The 18253-nt window shown below is 47.0% G+C and overlaps 1 protein-coding gene across 1 annotated transcript in view; it reads right to left on the bottom strand.

Annotated features, from left to right (window-relative positions):
- Nucleotides 1-18253, bottom strand: part of TPH2 (tryptophan hydroxylase 2) — a 745039-nt gene that overhangs the window by 323664 nt on the left and 403122 nt on the right. The gene's annotated exons all lie outside the window — the stretch shown is intronic.

Below are 18253 nucleotides of genomic sequence, written 5' to 3'. Positions count from 1 at the left end.
AGGGGTCCAGTTGCTGTGTCCACCCCTGCTGGTACAGAAGACTCCCGACTCGAATAACATCGCTCCACAGCCCAGCCCCAGATTCCCAGTTGCCCACCCACTCCTGCCCCTGGGGTTGCCATGTCGGGCACATCCACATCTGACCCCAGTGGCAACCCCCGGCCAGAGGGGCAGAGGGGCACCAGCTTCACTGCCACCGAAGTTGGTGTCCTGGTGGAGCAAGTCCTGGGGCAGTATGATGCCCTCTTCGGATCGTCCCGCGCCAACAGGGAAGGACGGATAGGATCTGGGCCGACTGTGTGGTTGCCATCAATGCGGAGGGGGTGGCAACCCGCACCATCCAGAAGGTCAAGAAGCACTGGGAGGACTTGAGGTCCAGGACCCTCATGAAGGCCCGGCGCCTCGTGGAGGGGGGCCAGGGCCGCATGAGTTCCATCCAGTTGAGGGTCCTGGAACGCGCACACCCAGCGCTCCACGCCCAGGTCCTTGAGAGGGAGACCCGTCTGGAGTTGAGCGGTAAGTGGCCAAGCATTGCTGTGTGAGACAGGGCATGTTGCAGTGTGCTGGTTGTCTGATACTTGCCTGCATGTGTGACATAGGCCATGTACGCATGTATGTGTGCAGGGACATCATGGGAATGCATGTGCGACCTGTAATGTGTGAACCGCACGGTTGTTGCATGTGTTTGAATGCGACATGGGGAGCCCTGTGCAGATTGCACACATGAGAGCATGGCAGTCTCTGTTCCTGGACATGGGTGGGGGCGAGGGATGGGTGCTGATGCCAGATACATATGTGGTATCCATGTCTGTGTGCCTGACCTGTGTGTCTGTGACTTGTGAGTGCCATGGATGCATGACACATGTCTGTGACAATGTACAGATTCACTGATGCAGCCTAGTCATCCTTGTATGCACTGTGATTGGGGTGTACGAGGCCAGATGGATGTGACTGAGGTGAAGTGTGTGCATGTGATAGGCATGACCCATGATGCATGTGAGTCCCATTACATTGTATGATTCGAGAGTCCATTGGACATGCATTGAAATGTCCATGGCACGCACCATGACTGTCACTGTGTGTGTTTTGCCTGGACTGACACATGTGTTGTGGTGTGACATGATGGAAGTGTACTTTGACAGTGGCACTCATCTGCTATTGCTTCCTGTCTAGGGGACCATTGTACAGTACCCTGATGCTTGTGTTCTATGTCTCCCTCTACGCAGCGGCCAGTGAAGGAGAGGGCGGAGACGGCGCTGTGGAGCAAGGCGGCGGGGATGCCCCCACGGCTGCAGCGGAAGGGGTGGGTGAGCCCCCACAGGGGCCTGCTACGGCGGTAGACGGCGAGGAGCCATCCAGGTTGGTGGTTTCCACAGAGGAGGAGGAGGCCGCCACTGAGGCGCACATGGGGCCTGGTGGGGGCATCCCTGCTGGTGCAAGTGGTGCAGTCCAGGGGCAGGGGCAGGAGACAGCACAGGTCACCGTGGAGGGGCCTGTGCATGTCGCTGTCCCTGAACCTGTGGGTGCACCACCTTGCACCAGCAGGGATGCCCCGTCCCAGGCCCGTCCGCAGGTAGAGGGGATGTCCATGTCATCTGACTCCCCTCCACCTGCGGACGAGGGGACCCCTGGCCGTGTGGAGAAGGTCCTGATTGGGGTCGCGATGCGCACGGCTGTGATTCGTGATGCCGTGCGTGCTTTCCAGGAGGAGCATGCACGTCATCACGAAGAGCACCGTGCCAACGTGGCCCAATTGGGATCGGCCATGTTCGGGGGTTTCCTGCATGTGTCGGCCAATCTGGCGGTCCTCTCCTCCTCTGTGGAGACTATACGCCAGTCGTTCTCCTTGCCGTCTTCCGGCCCAGATGCCACCAGGGCCCCCTGTGGACCTGCCCTGCCCAATGCAGCCAGCTCGGTGGGGATCCCATCCCTGCCACAGTCGGGAGTCAGAGGTCCAGCAGGGGTGGACAACACAGCAACTGGACCCCAGCAGATGGAGGATGTGACGGCATCATCGGGCAGGGCACGTGCACGACGGCGTCGGTGGTTTCCATCATCCTGGATGCCGTCGTGCTGGCAGAGGCAGTGGCGTCGGAGGCAGCAGCAGGCTCGACGTGGGAGGCATCATGGCTCGGGGCCATCAAGATCAGAGGGACAGGCATCGGCCGGAGGGCAGGAGAACCCTGGGATGGTAGTGTCTTCCGTGTGGGAGCAGTTGGTCCAGCGGATAGGTGCGGAGCGGCAGCGGGCGGAAGAGGAGCGGCTCACCATGGTCAGGGCGGAGTTCTCCATGCGTCAGGCGTTAAGGCGGGCTGAGTGCCTCGAGGAAGCTCGCAGGGAGTTTGAGCTGAACATGGGGTTATCCCTGCGAGACCTCGGGGCCAGGACAGAGTCCCGCCTCCAGGACATCGACATGGAGTTCGATGATGCCCTGGCCGGCAACATCACAGAGTGAGCCGCAGGACTTGCCCGCTGCCATTGTATATAGTTATATAGTTAGTGGTAGGTTTCCTTTGAATTATTTTTTTTTTATTTGGTTGCGATTGGACAATGCGCCACTTTTTTGTATATAGTTCAGTTTTTAGTTAGTTGACATAGTTAGGTTTCATTTGGTTGGGCTCATGGACCCGGGATTGTCTTGTATATAGTTCTTCAATGGATTTTTGGATTTATTGGATTTTTTTCATGGACATTCAACTTCTTTTTGTTGTTTTGCTTTGTGGTTTTTCTTATTTCATTTCCATTCTTGTTGATTTTCAATAAATTTTATTTTCATCCTTCAATGTGTCGTATCATCTCATTACTTTCATGCATGTCATGTTGGGTGTTTTAACATTCACTTGCAGCCATTGTGTGTGACAGACATGTGTTCATTTGCATTATTTACATTGGGTGTGTAACATGTAATTGCCTTTGATATGTGGGTGGATGTGATAGTTGGTTGGGCCTTTTGGCAGGGGAGGATGGCCATTACGGACATGATTGGGGATTGTTGGGACCCAGGTGCAGGGGGGCATGGATGGGACATGGGTGGGGGCCTGCTGGGAGGTGCCCCACAGTGCTGGGGGGTGGGGGTGGTGGGGGACATGAGTTGGACATGGGTGGGGGCCTGCTGGCAGGTGCCCCACAGTACTGGGGGGTGGGGGTGGTGGGGGACATGAGTAGGACATGGGTGGGGGCCTGCTGGCAGGTGCTCCACAGTGCTGGGGGGTGGGGGTGGTGGGGGACATGAGTTGGACATGCGTGGGGGCCTGCTGGCAGGTGCCCCACAGTGCTGGGGGGTGGGGGTGGTGGGAGACATGGGTGGGGGCCTGGTGGAGGCTGCCCCTGGTGACTGGGGGGTGGGGGTGCTGGGAGACATGGGTGGGGGCCTGGTGGAGGCTGCCCCTGGTGACTGGGGGGGTGGGGGTGCTGGGAGACATGGGTGGGGGCTGGTGGAGGCTGCCCCTGGTGACTGGGGGGGTGGGGGTGCTGGGAGACATGGGGGGGGGCCTGGTGGAGGCTGCCCCTGGTGACTGGGGAGGTGGGGGTGCTGGGAGACATGGGTGGGGGCCTGCTGGCAGGTGCCCCGCAATGCTGGGGGTGGGGGTGCAAGGGGACATGAGTTGGTGATCATTGGTGCAAGGAGACATGTGCCTTTGCTCGGGGGCATGCCCATGTTGGGTGGGCTGCCTGCGGGACATGACCAGGGATGCAGGGTAGTCCCCTGTGGTGTGGGCTGCCTGCAGGGGCCGTGGAGGGTGTACAGGGAACACCTGGCAGGACCCACACTAGCAAATCACATGTAGGACTCCCCGGCACCCCTGAAATACACGTACCCTGCTGAAATCGCGTGTAAAACTTCGTGCGCACCCCTGTAATACCCACACGCAGCCCAATCGCGTGTGAAACTTCACGCGAACCCCTGAAATACATGTAGCCCGCTCCCCCAGGCCCGATCGCGTGAGAAAGTTCACGCGAACCCCTGAAATACACGTAGCACGCTCCCCCAGGCCCGATCGCGTGAGAAACTTCACACGAACCCCTGAAATACACGTAGCACGCTCCCCCAGGCCCGATCGCGTGAAAAAGTTCACGCGAACCCCTGGAATACACGTAGCCCGCTCCCCCAGGCCCGATCGCGTGAGAAACTTCACGCGAACCCCTGAAATACACGTAGCCCGCTTGCCGTGCTGGTACAGGGTTAGCGCAGCCCTTTGCGCTGGATTGGGGATTTTGATGGCTTTTCCCTGCGCGGAAGGCGTTCTTGGGGGCGTAACTGGCGCTGCTGCAAGGTCGCTGCGCCACTGTGCGCCACGGCTGGTTTTGGTGGCTGGAATCCATGAATACGCTGTGCGCGGAAATGGGTTTTGGCACACGCGGCTGGCGCAGGAATTCGCACGCGCACACTGTACGCCAGCCGCGTGCGCCACTTGTGCGCTTAATTCTATGAATTACCCCCCACGAGTGTTCTTAGAACAGTTTCAACTTGCTAGCGAACAGTACGAACAGGTGTGGTGTTCTTTAGGACACCTCCATTTTCGTTTATGTACGAACATTTCAGAACACTCGCACTGTCCGCGGACACTTTTATTCTTTTAAAAAAAAAAACGGAAACTGTTCACAATACAATATAAAAATTAAACTTTATTTAACATATATTAATAATTTATGGCAGAGAAGGTGAGGCAGAAACAGAAACAAAAACAGGAGAATTTGGGGTTTCAACATGATTGGTATTAGGTGAGGAAGGGATGGAAATCTCATCAAAACGTTTTGGATTATGGAGAGGGTTTGGGGATAAATGACTGGGATATGGTGAGGAGGGACAAGTACATGTGGGGCAATGGTATGACGTTTTTGTTTTAAAATGATCTTCAACAAAAGTTTTTAAATTATTAAAATTGGTCAACAGTAAATCAATTTTTTCTTTTATGTTGTCAAGCGTAGGTAGTTTCTACTTTGTTATGCTCTGTATAAAAAAAAATATATATGTTAAATGTATACAAAATAATAATATTTAAATGGTTTATATTATAAAGTGTTTACCATTAGTTTCACTATCTTGTGACATTTCTTCATGTAGGAAATTGTCCTCTAGCCATTCCAGAGTACTAGACATTTCTGTGAGAAAAAAAAAGGAAAGATAATATATTTTTTAATCTAATACAGAAAGTTTATAAATATATGAGTAACATGAAGTACACTTACTATTTCTGGTAAGATAAGTCCTATGTATTCAGTGGGTCTGGTCTTGTTCTCAGTTCTGTTGTGTCTGTGAGGTAATTATGTTGGAAGCCAATTTATGTTCTTGTGGTATATTCCATTTCAGAACATATTGTACTTAAATGAATGGTTAGTGTGTTACATATATGGGTTACATTTCTTATGTATTACTATATATAATGTGTTTGTGTGCTGCTTTTTGAATTTGTTAAATGTTCTTATATTATGATATAACAATCAAAAATCCCCCCCAAAAGTTTTTAGGTAGTGGTACTGTTCTCCGAACATGTCCGCGAACATTAAAAAATTTCGCGGACATCAAGTTCATAAGAAGAGATCTAGTCAGTTCCATATGACATGTATATAAAGTGAAAGTCATTATTGTTAAGTTTTGCTACTAAAAACCTATGAAATTCAGTGAAAAAAACTTTGTTAAAGGGACGTTATGGTTAAGTTGCGCTACTAAAAACCTATGAAATTCAATGAAAAAAACGTTGTTAAAAGGACATTATGGTTAAGTTGCGCTACTAAAAACCTATGAAATTCAGTGAAAAAAACTTTGTTATAGGGACATTATGGTTAAGTTGCACAACTAAAAACCTATGAAATTCAGTGAAAAAAACTTTGTTAAAAGGACGTTATGGTTAAGTTGGTTATGGTTAAGACATGTGATGTCATCAGTGATGTCATCAATGACATTTGTGATGTCATCTTTGATGTCCTGGGTGTTAGTCTTAGCAGAGCACGGCGGTGGTATATATATATATTCAGTAAAAAAACTTTGTTAAAGGAATGTTATGGTTAAGTTGCGCTACTAAAAATCTATGAAATTCAGTAAAAAAACGTTGTTAAAGGGACGTTATGGTTCCAAGTAAAACCGAAAAACCCCTGAAATTCGCCAGTTATGGTAAGCTAAGCAACCATAACTCGCGCCACCACCGTGCACTGCTAATACTAAAACCCAGGACATCAAAGATGACATCACAAATGTCATTGATGACATCACTGATGACATCACATGTGCATTTAGTTTTCATGCAGAGCCTCCAAAAGGGATTGTCATTATAATATTGGCAGAAATGTATCAGAGATCATTGAAGAACTATCATATGCCAAATAGTTCATTAAGCAATGCATTGCTAAAAAATTCCATTGCATTACTGAGTTCTTTCAGTACATGAACGAACTCATGAAGAAACGTAGGCATTGTCTGCAGCATGCGCTAGAGAGGTGCAATATTCGAAATCTTCCCATGTTGGATACTAAATTGATAAATGCTTCCATTACATAATTTTGCATACTCTGAAACATAAGTATCTACGAATGCTTCCCTTACTGCATAATTGTACTATTACACACAAAACATAAAGAGACCACAATGCATATAAATAGAAGCATATACAGGGAATGTAAAGTAAGCAAAAAAACTGCAGTATTACCAGAAAGTGTTCATAACGGAACTAATTAACTTCATGCACAATAAAGATTCTTGTGTTTCAAGATTCCTTCTTCTCCTATGTATAGGTATCATATGATGTAACTGTACCCTAAGGAAAGTATTGTAAGAACATATGAGAAGAGTAAGGACTACAAATATAGCACGTTTTACTTTTTTAATTCCTGATTGACAGTGAAGAAAGCCACCTGGCTTAGATATGTCAGTGAACACAAAAAGAGGGAGCTAGACATGTAATGTCATCAATGACATTTGTGATGTCATCTTTGATGTTCTGGGTGTTAGTCTTAGCAGTGCACGGTGGTGGCGCGAGTTATGGTTGCTTAGCTTACCATAACTGGCGAATTTCAGGGGGTTTTCGGTTTTACTTGGAACCATAAAGTCCCTTTAACAACGTTTTTTTACTGAATTTCATAGGTTTTTAGTAGCGCAACTTAACCATAACGTCCCTTTAACAAAGTTTTTTTTACTGAATTTACATTTTCATAGTGTACATTTAATAGATGTTTACTAGGATTCCCTTACTTTATATACATGTAACATAGAACATACCGAACACCCTGCTAATGATTTTGATATCCGCGGATGGTCGCGGGCGACATCAACACCACCCAAACACTCAGGGGGTATCTGAAATTGTTCTATCATACCATTTAAACACTGCACAAGTTCAAAAAGCAGCACATAAACACATTATATATAACAATAAATAAGCAGTGGAACCTACATATTTAACACATCAACCATCCATTTAAATACCATATGTAATGAAATGGATTATACCATAACAAAAGAGATATGCCTCCAACATAATTACCTCACAGAAACTGCAGAGCTAGAAGCACCAGAAGACCTACACAACACTATGAATACAACTTTACCAGATTCTAGTAAGTAAACTTCATTTTTCTTATATATTTCTAAAACATTTTATGAGGTACGGTACAATTAATATATTTTTGTTTTTCACACAGAAATGTGCAGTACTTTGGAGTAGCTTGAAGAACATTTTCCACGTGAGGAAATGTCTGAAGACGGTGATAATAATGGTAGACACTTATCTACATAAGCAAATTAATAATCATTACTTTATGTGTACTTAACATATATATATTTATTTTTAACAGACCATACAAACATTGAAAATATTACACCAAAAGACACATTGGAAAAGACTCTGCAATGCATGATATGATATGATATGCCATTTGTAACGCGCCTATACACAAGTGTTTCAAGGCGCGACGAGACAGGGAGGGGGGAACAAAGGGGAGACAGACAACGATCCTACTAGGCCAGGTGTCATTCAGATCGCGCAAGTGCATGGGTAGAGGGGAAGGGAAAAGTGCAAGGGGAAAGTGCAGTACAGGGTTAGTAGAATACAAGATAAATAATAAGGGCCAGCTGGTGGCAAGTGCAAGGTAAGTGCAGACAAGTGCTGGGAGGGGGGGCTGTAGGGATACAGAGACAGTCCCGCAATGCAAGGGTTGCCAGGGAGGCAGTGCAAGGGGAGAGTGGCTGGGCATAGAACAGAAAACAGACATGTTCAAGGAAAATTTCAATGATTTGAAGCAGTTAGTGGAGGACCACATAAAAGAAAACATTAAATACCATTGTCCCACCTGTACCTGTTCCCCCTCTCCATGTCCCAGTGAACTATCCCCAAACCCTCAACACCAAGATAAACGTTTTGATGTGACTTCCATCCCTTCATCCCTCCCATCCATCCTCTCCAAACCCCTAATTCCCCTGTATTTGTATCATTTTCTGCTTCCCCCTCTCTTTCATAAATTGTGTATATGTATATAATAAAAACAATCTAATGTTTCTGTTAATGAAATTCTTTGTCTTATTTTTTTTTTTTAAAAGCAGTTAACATGTCTGTGGACAGCACGCCTGTCTGGCCTGTCCGTAATTAACAAAATGTGGATGTCCTAAGGACACTACACCTGTCCGTACCATTCACAACCAAGATGGAACTGTTCTTAGAACACACCAGCTGTCCAGGATGTCCGTAAATGAACAAAATCGGGGTGTCCTAAGGACACTATACCTCTCCGTACCATTCGCAACCAAGATGGAACTGTTCTTAGAACACACCAGGTGTCCGAGATGTCCGTAAATGAACAAAATGGGGGTGTCCTAAGGAAACTATACCTATCTGTACCGTCCGCAGCCAAGTTCAAACTGTCCTAAGAACACGCGCGTTCTCCGGGATGTCTGTAGTCAAACAAAATGGAGGTGTCCTAAGGACACTATACCTGGCCGTACAGTCTGCAGAACATCTACGCACATGCGCACCACACGCTTAAGTCCTGTAAACATCGCTCCTGTCCGTAACTGTCCGTCTCACTTGTGTTGCACTTTTAATTAGCTTCAGGACCCGAATACTGTCCGTAGAACACCTGCGCGCATGCGCACAACCGTTCCTGTGCATTTAGTGTCCTGCGGACACCCGTTCCCTTCACGGACGTGTTCCTGACGTCATCATGTGACCGCACCCACGCTGAGCGTGTGTACTAATTTGCGGACTCTGTCCGGTTCCCCAACATTTTAAAAGAACTTATTCAGACAATCGAAATAATTTTACAGTAAAAATTCACCATTTCACATGTCCCAGACAATGGCCCTGGCTTTCCACATACCTTTTGTAACTTTTTGAACCTTTTTGAGTGTTCGATATGTTCGCGAGGCGCACCCTTCTTCCCCTATAAAAGGCCACACCCCAGAGCTGATCTTCATTGTACTTCTGGCTATTGCAGATTGACTTTTGCTGCCTTTTCTGCTCTTGCTGAGATTATCTCATCAAGCCTAATGGCATCCATGGCTGCTGTTCCGACATCTGCCTCAGCACCACCCCCAAACCCTCCACCACCACCACCTCCCCAACGGCCTGCCGAGGGGAACACGCGTGAGGATGTAGAGAACAAGGATGAAGAGGATGAAGAGAATGAGGTCGAGGAACTCCCTACTACCAGCACTTGCCGGGAGTCTTGGGTGTGGCGGTTATTTACTGTTTATGGTAACGTACCAAAAGCACGTGTGAACAAGGTCACCTGTAAACAGTGCAAATTGGTGCTGAGTCGTGGGAGACGTGGTCCGTACAGCTTTGGTACAACATCCATGAAGCGATACCTAACTTCGTTCCACAGTGCGGACATTCGCAAGGTTGTACCTTGTGATAAACGTAGTAGGTTGAGTTCCTCTACAGCATCCTCCGTTTCCGCTCCTCTCACCACAAGAGACACTCCTGTGGGAGAGCGATCCCTCCAGCTGCTTCACAGGCCATTCGCGATGCTGTTGACCCTTACCTTTCGAGGGTCATAATATTGTGTATGTACTGCGACGCAGTACTCTGCTTGGGGGAGAGCCTTCGAAGTGCTTTCGAGATTACGCTCACGGAGCATCAGAAGACCTGCTAACTACCTAAGTAAGGCCCACCCTACATCTTCCTCTCTCCACCTGCCCTTTCCTATCCATGTGGTTGGTGTCCCTTCCTTACCCTCCTTTCCCCTCCTCTCCTAGTGTGCGGTGTGTAAAAAAGGAAAAAAATATAAAACAACAAAAATAAAAAAAAGGCTTTTTTTAGAGCCGCCTTTCACAGTTTTAAAATAGAAGTGTCAAATAAACAGTGCAGGGCCTGCATATTTTTTGAAAGTCCGTGGACAGTCTTAGGACATATAAAATTTTGGGGTGCTGCCCTAGCAAAACCAATGCACTTTTCTGTGGGAAGAAGTGGTGGCTCTGAAAATAACCTTTTGGTGGTGTTTTTGTGTGTTTGAAAAACTTGAAATCGTCAACATCTACTGCAAAATAAATCACTCTAATCCCCAAAAAGGTGCAATGCATTTTGTACATTTCTCAGAAAAATCTAATTGCAGGCATAAGTAAGATGGACTCCATCTCTGCGAAAAATGTGTGTGCTATGAAACATAATATTTTTATTGGGAAAAGAGGACATGCCAACATCTCTTAGAAAGGCACAAACAGCCTTATTGACATTGCACCTCGCTGTCTCCATTTGTGGACCAAATAAAGAAGAACGCAGCCACATTTGTCTTTGCGCAATACGAGAAAAAATTACTTGGGAATTTGGAAACATGTCCATGACCTTCTCAAGTCCTTCTTTCATTGCAAATTGCAAAGAAATTCCAGACACATGTCCTAAACTTTTCCCTCCACAATGAATTATAACACAGATCCCATATTTCATCCTTGATGCCACGGATGAATACCCCATGTCGTTGCCCTTGTTATCCCAACTTTACTCGCCGGATCACCATATGCGCCATTAAGGTACACGAGGTACCTATCTACTTCAAGATGGCCGCCCGCCCGAAGTTCGCCGAGCCTAGCCAGGCCCACTACAGCCATACCTTTGGCCCATTGGCTGCCTTGCCCTCTTAAGCTGGATTGGCTGCCGGCAGGCACAGCCGGCCCGCCTCCAACAAGGCCTGCGAGAATAAGGCCGATGCCTGTTCTCTGCCCGTGGTCTTTCCCTGTGATCCCCCCAGCGTTAGCTGCCTAGGAGCAGGAGCTCCTCCATCGAATTCCGCCTCTGCAGGAGCAGCTGGCGGCCGACACAAAGCCCAGCTGACCCCCGATGATTGCGGTCATGCGCGGTAAGTGTTGCGACCACATCCGTACTTTCGCCCTGAAGCGCCACACAGATCCCATATTTCATCCTTGATGCCACGGATGAATACCCCATGTCGCTGCCCTTGTTATCCCAACTTTACTTGCCAGATCACCATTAACGCCATTAAGGTACACGAGGTACCTATCTACTTCAAGATGGCCGCCCGCCCAACCCTGGAAGTTCGCCGAGCCTAGCCAGGCCCACTACAGGCCATACCTTTGGCCCATTGGCTGCCTAGCCCTCTTAAGTCGGATTGGCTGCCGGCAGGCACAGCCGGCCCGTCTCCAACAAGGCCCGCGAGAATAAGGCCGATGCCTGTTCTCTGCCTGTTTACTGCCGATTCTGCGTCTGCAAGGCCCCCTGGACCTCGAACACACACCTGCCAAGGTAACTTTTATCATGCAGTGAAATTTGCCGTAGAGGCCACAACTTATCAGCATCCCATAAACACACCTGACCCTGCTGACTCGATCCTCTGCCCAGCATTTCCTCGTACTGCTTAACCCTACTGCCTGCTACTGCATACTTCTCCCACATGAAAGATATTGTCAATACCTCCCGCGGCCCGGCGGGACGTCAGACCCTTGGAACTATTCTGACCCTAACCTTGCCACGCCTAGTCACTTGGTCCTTTTAGCCTACTGCACTAATAATCTAGGTGCTGCATTTCACCCACTGCTCTGTCTCAAATCTAGGTGATGCCCTGCTCTGTGTTTTTAGCCCACTGTACTGCTGCCTGCGCATTAGCTCACTGTACTGCTAATCTAGGTACTGCATTTTATCCTACTGTACTGCTAATCTAGGTACTGTATTTTAGCCCACTGTGATGCCTCAAATCTAGGTGATGCTCTGCTGTGTGCCTTAGCCTACGGTACTGCTAATCTAGGTGCCACACAGGTATCTGCCACCCAGGCCCTACCTCCAACCTCCGAATTTAAGTGAACCCGGTTTGCACAAGCATCTTAGCCCTACGTTTGAATCCCTGAATTTAGATGAACCTGTTTGCACATGCATTTTAGCCTCACTCCTGATTTCTGAATCTGAGTGAACCCTGTGTACCTAAACTCATTCGCGCAGCCATTGTGTTGCCTTACCAAGCCATTGTGCAGCCCACATCTAGCCACCGTGTTGCCCACACCTAGCCAGTGTGCCGCCCATACCTAGCCATTGTGTTACCACTGCCCATACTTAGCCACTGTGTTGACAGCCATTGTACGCTCTATAGAATGATCCCCATCCTCTTCCTCCTGATCACCTTTGCCCTACAATGACAACAGCAAACCACCCACCGCAGTCTATGCCTACTGCAACGTCAAACTCTGATGACGAGCCCCGACCGACCAGCATCCCAGACACTAACCCACAAACTATAGAGATAAAGATACCTACCACCCACCACCCCATAACAAATATCCCATGCGATACCTTAAGTAGAAATGCAAAATTACGATCTAGACTACCCAAAATCTATGAACCACTAGCCAGACTAGCCACCAAACCTAGCAATACAAGAAACCACCAACGCAATGCCCCCAAACTAGACACCTCCCCCACCAAAAGAGATTCCCACGCTGACAGTCCCACTAACAACCACCGCAAATCAAGCAACAGACCCACCAAAAAGAAAAGCCATGTCACCCCTGCGACACCCAAACCAAACATACCGCTGAAGGGTGCCCTCATTAATGCTAGATCATTGATAGCACATGCCACCGAAATTGCCAATCTCATCCAAATAGGCGATTATGACCTTCTCGCCATAACGGAAAACTGGCTTCACCAAGCAGCAGGACCCGCTTGGATGCTTGCCCTGCCCCCTAACTACAACATTCTCAGAGAGGACAGAACCAACTCTCGCCATAACAATAGAAATGCCTTCAATCACCAAATCTTGTGAATCCTTAACCGCCAAACTCTCAACATCACCCTCCCAATCTATCAATATGCACCTCATCTATAGGCCTGCAGGTCCCATTGGAACCGTTGAGGAGGACATCTCTATGATCCTCTCAAATAAACTAAAAAACTCATCACAAGCCATCCTCCTGGGAGACATGAACTTAGGTTTCAATGACCACAAAGACTTGCAAGCGACTAACATCGCCAATGTCATCACAGAACTGGGATTTACCCAAAGAATCTCACAACCTACCCACGAAAAAGGTCGAACACTCGACTGGGTAGCCAACCACAACTGTAATGTAACAATTACCGATGTCTGCCCACAAATCTGGACAGACCATGCGCTAATAACCTTCCTCATAAATGAAAACACCACCCAACCCAAGGAAATTGTACTGCCCCCACCTACCGACCAGAAATAAAAAAAAACATAACTACAGACAAACTGCTACCACTTATCCTCCCAACCCTAAATTCCTTATCTGAATCGCTAAACCCAACAGCCCTAGTGAACGAATTCAACTTAACCATGGCCTCAGCCTTTTACACTATCGCCCCATTGAAAATGAGAAAAAGCAAGCCCAGAGCACACTTAAATACTTGGTTCACCCCTCACCTCAAATCCCTAAGAATTGAAAAACGCAAATGCGAATCCGCCTGGCGACTAACTCCATCGGAGACTAACAAAATAGCTCTCATCAGTGCCTCTAAGATCTACAAAAATGAAATAAGGAAGGCCAAAAAAGAAAACTTTAACAACAGAATATTACAGGCTAAGTCTGGAACCAAAGAACTATTTCTTATACTAAAGGAACTGGAAAACTCTATCCCTGCTCCAGACAATTGCAATAAAAATAAAACGTGGTGCTCCAACATCCAAAAAGCTCTAAACAACAATGTCGTAAATCTCCCCCCGTCTCACCTGTGATCGGGATCTCCCTTGTTCGGCCGCAGGCCTCTTCCTGTGGGTGTTTCGGGTCTTGAATAGGCTCGCTCGAGCCTCGTCAGGTTGCAGAGCGCGTTCAGAGTTCCGGGATGTTCGTGGTGCCAGGGTGTCCAGGATTAGCGATAACAAGCAATGTAGGGGGGAAATCCAGGAACAGGAAAAAAGGCAAGGAAGGAAGTTAGATAATCAAGGAAACAAATGTAGAGAGCAAACACACGTCGGGTCACTATCGAAGATAGCGTTGAGATGCGCGGACCCGCATGGGCGTGACCAATTTAAAGTACGTGCCACGATGTGAAAGCTAGTGCGTAGCACGGAGCTTGGTACGGCCATGTTGGGAGGAACAAGGAGTACAAGCCCGTCGTGATAATGACCATGAGGTCCAGGAGGGGCAATTTCGCCGAGTCATGACAGCATGCCCCCTCCGAAGACTGGTTCCTCCAGGCTTGCCTGGGTGAATAAGATGGAATCTTCTGAGCAAACGAGGGGTCTTTAAATTAGAAACTGGTTCCCATGTTCTCTCGCTAGGGGGGTAGCCTTTCCACTCGACCAGATATTGTAATCGACCCCTTCTATACCTAGAATCACATATCCTGGACACCTCATATTCCAACTGGTCGTCTACAACAACAGGTGTGGGTTTGAAGGGTTTTCGAGTAGAACTAATGTAGGGTTTCAACAGGGAAGTATGGAAGACTGGATGTATCTTCTTCCAGGAATCCGGGAGCTTAAGTCGGAAGGAGACAGGATTGATGATCTCCTTTTTAGAAAATGGACCATAATAGCGAGGAGCCAATTTGTTTGGTCGTAGATGTCGAGGTACCAGTTTCGAGGCTAGCCAGACTTGATCGCCCACTGAATAGGAAGGTGATGGTCTTCTCTTAGAGTCCGCATATCTTTTGGTTCGAGTCTGGGCCTGTTCTAACTGACCCTTGGCCTCTCTTTGTAAGTCGATCAGCGTCTGAATCCAAGAGTCAAGGGTAGGTACCGGAGTAGATTCTGGGAGAACTGATGGTAAAACAGACGGATGATAACCTTGACTGCAATAGAAAGGGCTGATCTTGAGAGCTGAATGATGTGAGTTATTGTAGGAGAATTCGGTAGGCTAAAGGTATAAGGAGAGACCAATCGTCTTGAACCTTGGTGGTAAAACAACAAATATATTGTTCCAGGGTTTGATTTACTCGTTCCGTTGCCCCATTGGTTTGTGGATGATAGCCTGAAGAAAGGGCACATTGGATTCCTAGAATACGACAGAGATGTTTCCAGAATTGTGAAATATATTGAGGTCCACGATCCAAAATAATCTCGGAAAGGAGGCCATGAAGACGAAAAATATGTTCCAGGAAAATTCCAGCAACTTCTGAGGAAGATGGTAGTTTATACAATGGTGTAAAATGAGCTAGATGAGTGAACAAGTCAATGGTTACGATGATGGTTGTATATCCTCAGGAAGGTGGTAATTCAACAATGAACAAAAAGAAGTATCTATCAGAGCACACCTAATTACTCAAAAACTAAATAACTATTTAGAGAGATTTTATTACAATTCTGGGTGCTGGGGAGGAATACACGCCCTGACACTGGAGCATGTGTTAAACATAAAACAAAAAGTGTCTAAACTTAAAGACACTCCCGTCCCCTGCACACCTTACAAGCTGAAATAAATCAGTCAAATTTCATATGAAATTTGACTGATTTATTTCAGCTTGTAAGGTGTGCAGGGGACGGGAGTGTCTTTAAGTTTAGACACTTTTTGTTTTAAATTCAACAATGAAGTCAGTGGCAATAACTTCCCAGGGTCTGGTTGGCAACGTAGGTTGTAGAAGCGGTCTGGTTGGCAACGTAGGTTGTAGAAGCAGACCCGCCGGCCTCTGATTATCGTATTTGTTCTGACTACCAATTGCACAGGTCTTGATGTATTGAACTACACTGGACTTCATCCCTGGCCACCAGAACTGTCTTTGTATAAGACGAAAGGTGTTGGTTACCCCTCAATGGCCGGAGTGAAGAGTATCATGGCATAGATTCATTACCTTCTGTTGAAGTTCTTTTGTCGGAATAACCACTGAATTGTTCTTGAATAAATATCCTTCCTTGATTGTCAAACGCCAGGGATTTTTCTCGGATATGTCCTTCCAGAGTTCAGATGATTGAGTCTGTACTCTGATTTCTTCCAGGAGATTGATCGCTTGAGCTACAAAGATTGTAGGTGGAAACATTTTAGGATAGATCTTATCCTCCAAGGGAACGTAGTCGGGACGCCGAGAAAGGGCATCGGCAATCATGTTTTGCGGTCCAGGAACATGTGAAATTTGAAATTGATATTGAGCAAAGAAGTAGGCCCATCGAGCTTGTCTACTGTTCCTGCACTCCATGGATTGTAGGACCTGAAGATTTCGATGATCAGTACGGACTTGAACTGGATATTTAGCACCCAGGAGTAGATGTCTCCATTCAGTGAAGGCATGATGAATGGCCAATAACTCCTTCTCCAGAACTGAGTAGTGAGTCTCACTGGTAGTCAGGGTCTGTGAAAGGTAAGCAATGGGATGTTCCAACTTATCATCGGATTCTTGTTTTAAAACTGCTCCTATTGCATAATTGGAGGCATCTGTTTCCACTAGAAAAGGACGATTTATGTCAGGTTGGGCCAGGATGGGGGCCTGAGTGAATTCTTCTTTCAAGCGTTGGAATGCCTTGTCTTGTGGTATAGACCAGTTGAATGGAACGTCTTTCTTCAGGAGATTCTTCAGGAGATTAACAATGGGTTGAACAATCTCGGAAAAGGTGGGAATGAATTTCCGGTAGAAGTTGGCAAGCCCCAGGAAGGACTGTATTTGCTTTACAGATGTTGGGGTGGGCCAAGCCAGTATGGCCTTCACCTTTGAAGGGTCCATACTAATTCCTTCTGAACTAAGGACAAACCCCAGATAGTGAACTGATGTAACATGAAACAAACATTTTTCTGGTTTGGCTAAGAGTTGATTTTCACGGAGACGTTGAAGTACTGCCTTTACATGTTCTTCATGTTTCAAGGAATCCTTTGAGAAGATCAATATGTCATCCAGGTAGATGATAACATTGAGAAATAACATGTCAGAGAACATCCATAAAACGCTGGAAGACTGCGGGAGCATTAGTCAGACCAAAGGGCATGACTAGGTATTCAAAGTGACCAAAGGGTGTTCTAAAGGCTGTTTTCCATTCGTCTCCTTCCCGGATATGAATCAAATGGTAAGCACCTCGGAGATCCAGTTTCGTGAATATCACTCCACCTCTCACAGCTTCAAGGATATCCGAGATCAGGGGTAGTGGGTATCTGTCTTTCAGGGTGTGTTGATTTAGGCCCCGATAGTCCAGGCAAGGTCTGAGCTCTTTGGTATCCTTTTTAGGAACGAAGAACAATGAAGCACCAGCTGGTGATTTTGAAGGTTTTATGGTGCCATTCTCAAGATTAGTGTCTAGGTATTCCCGGAGGGCTCTCTTTTCAGGTTCTGAAAGGATAAACATCCTGCCAAAGGGAATCACTGCTTAGGGTTCAGTATCTATGGCACAGTCATCGGGTCTATGTGGAGGTAAGGCTTGAATGATGGCAGTAGTGAATACATCAGCATACCCTTGATAGATCTCTGGAACTTGTACAATATTGGAAACCATGAGTGGTGTCTCTGGACACCTTGGTAGACTTTTAGGGGCTGTGACTGAGGTATCCAGGTTTAAACAATGGTTCATACAGAACTCTGAGGCCAGGAATAAGGATCCGGCCGTCCAGTTGATATATGGATTGTGCCTTTGTAACCAGGGCATGCCCAAAACCAAGGGGTAATGGGCTGATTTTATAATGTCAAACACAATTATTTCTTGATGATGATTTATGGAAAGATGGATCTCCCTTGTTTGCAGACTTATGGGTCCTGAGGAAAGAGGTCTTCCGTCAATTGCTTCCACTGATTGTGAAAAACTTCTTGCTTCATACGGAATGTTATGACTTCTGACCCAATCTTGATCAATGAAGACTCCCATTGCTCCGAAATCCACCAAGGCCAGTATGGGGTAGACCTTGTCCTTGGATGGTGATAAAAAGGCCTGTAATATCACCAAT

Source organism: Ambystoma mexicanum, chromosome 12, assembly GCF_040938575.1.
Source record: "Ambystoma mexicanum isolate Mex_15411 chromosome 12, UKY_AmexF1_1, whole genome shotgun sequence".
NCBI classification, from domain to species: domain Eukaryota; kingdom Metazoa; phylum Chordata; class Amphibia; order Caudata; family Ambystomatidae; genus Ambystoma; species Ambystoma mexicanum.
The sequence above is the reverse complement of the archived record's forward strand: the minus strand, read 5'-3'. Positions and strand labels throughout refer to the sequence as shown.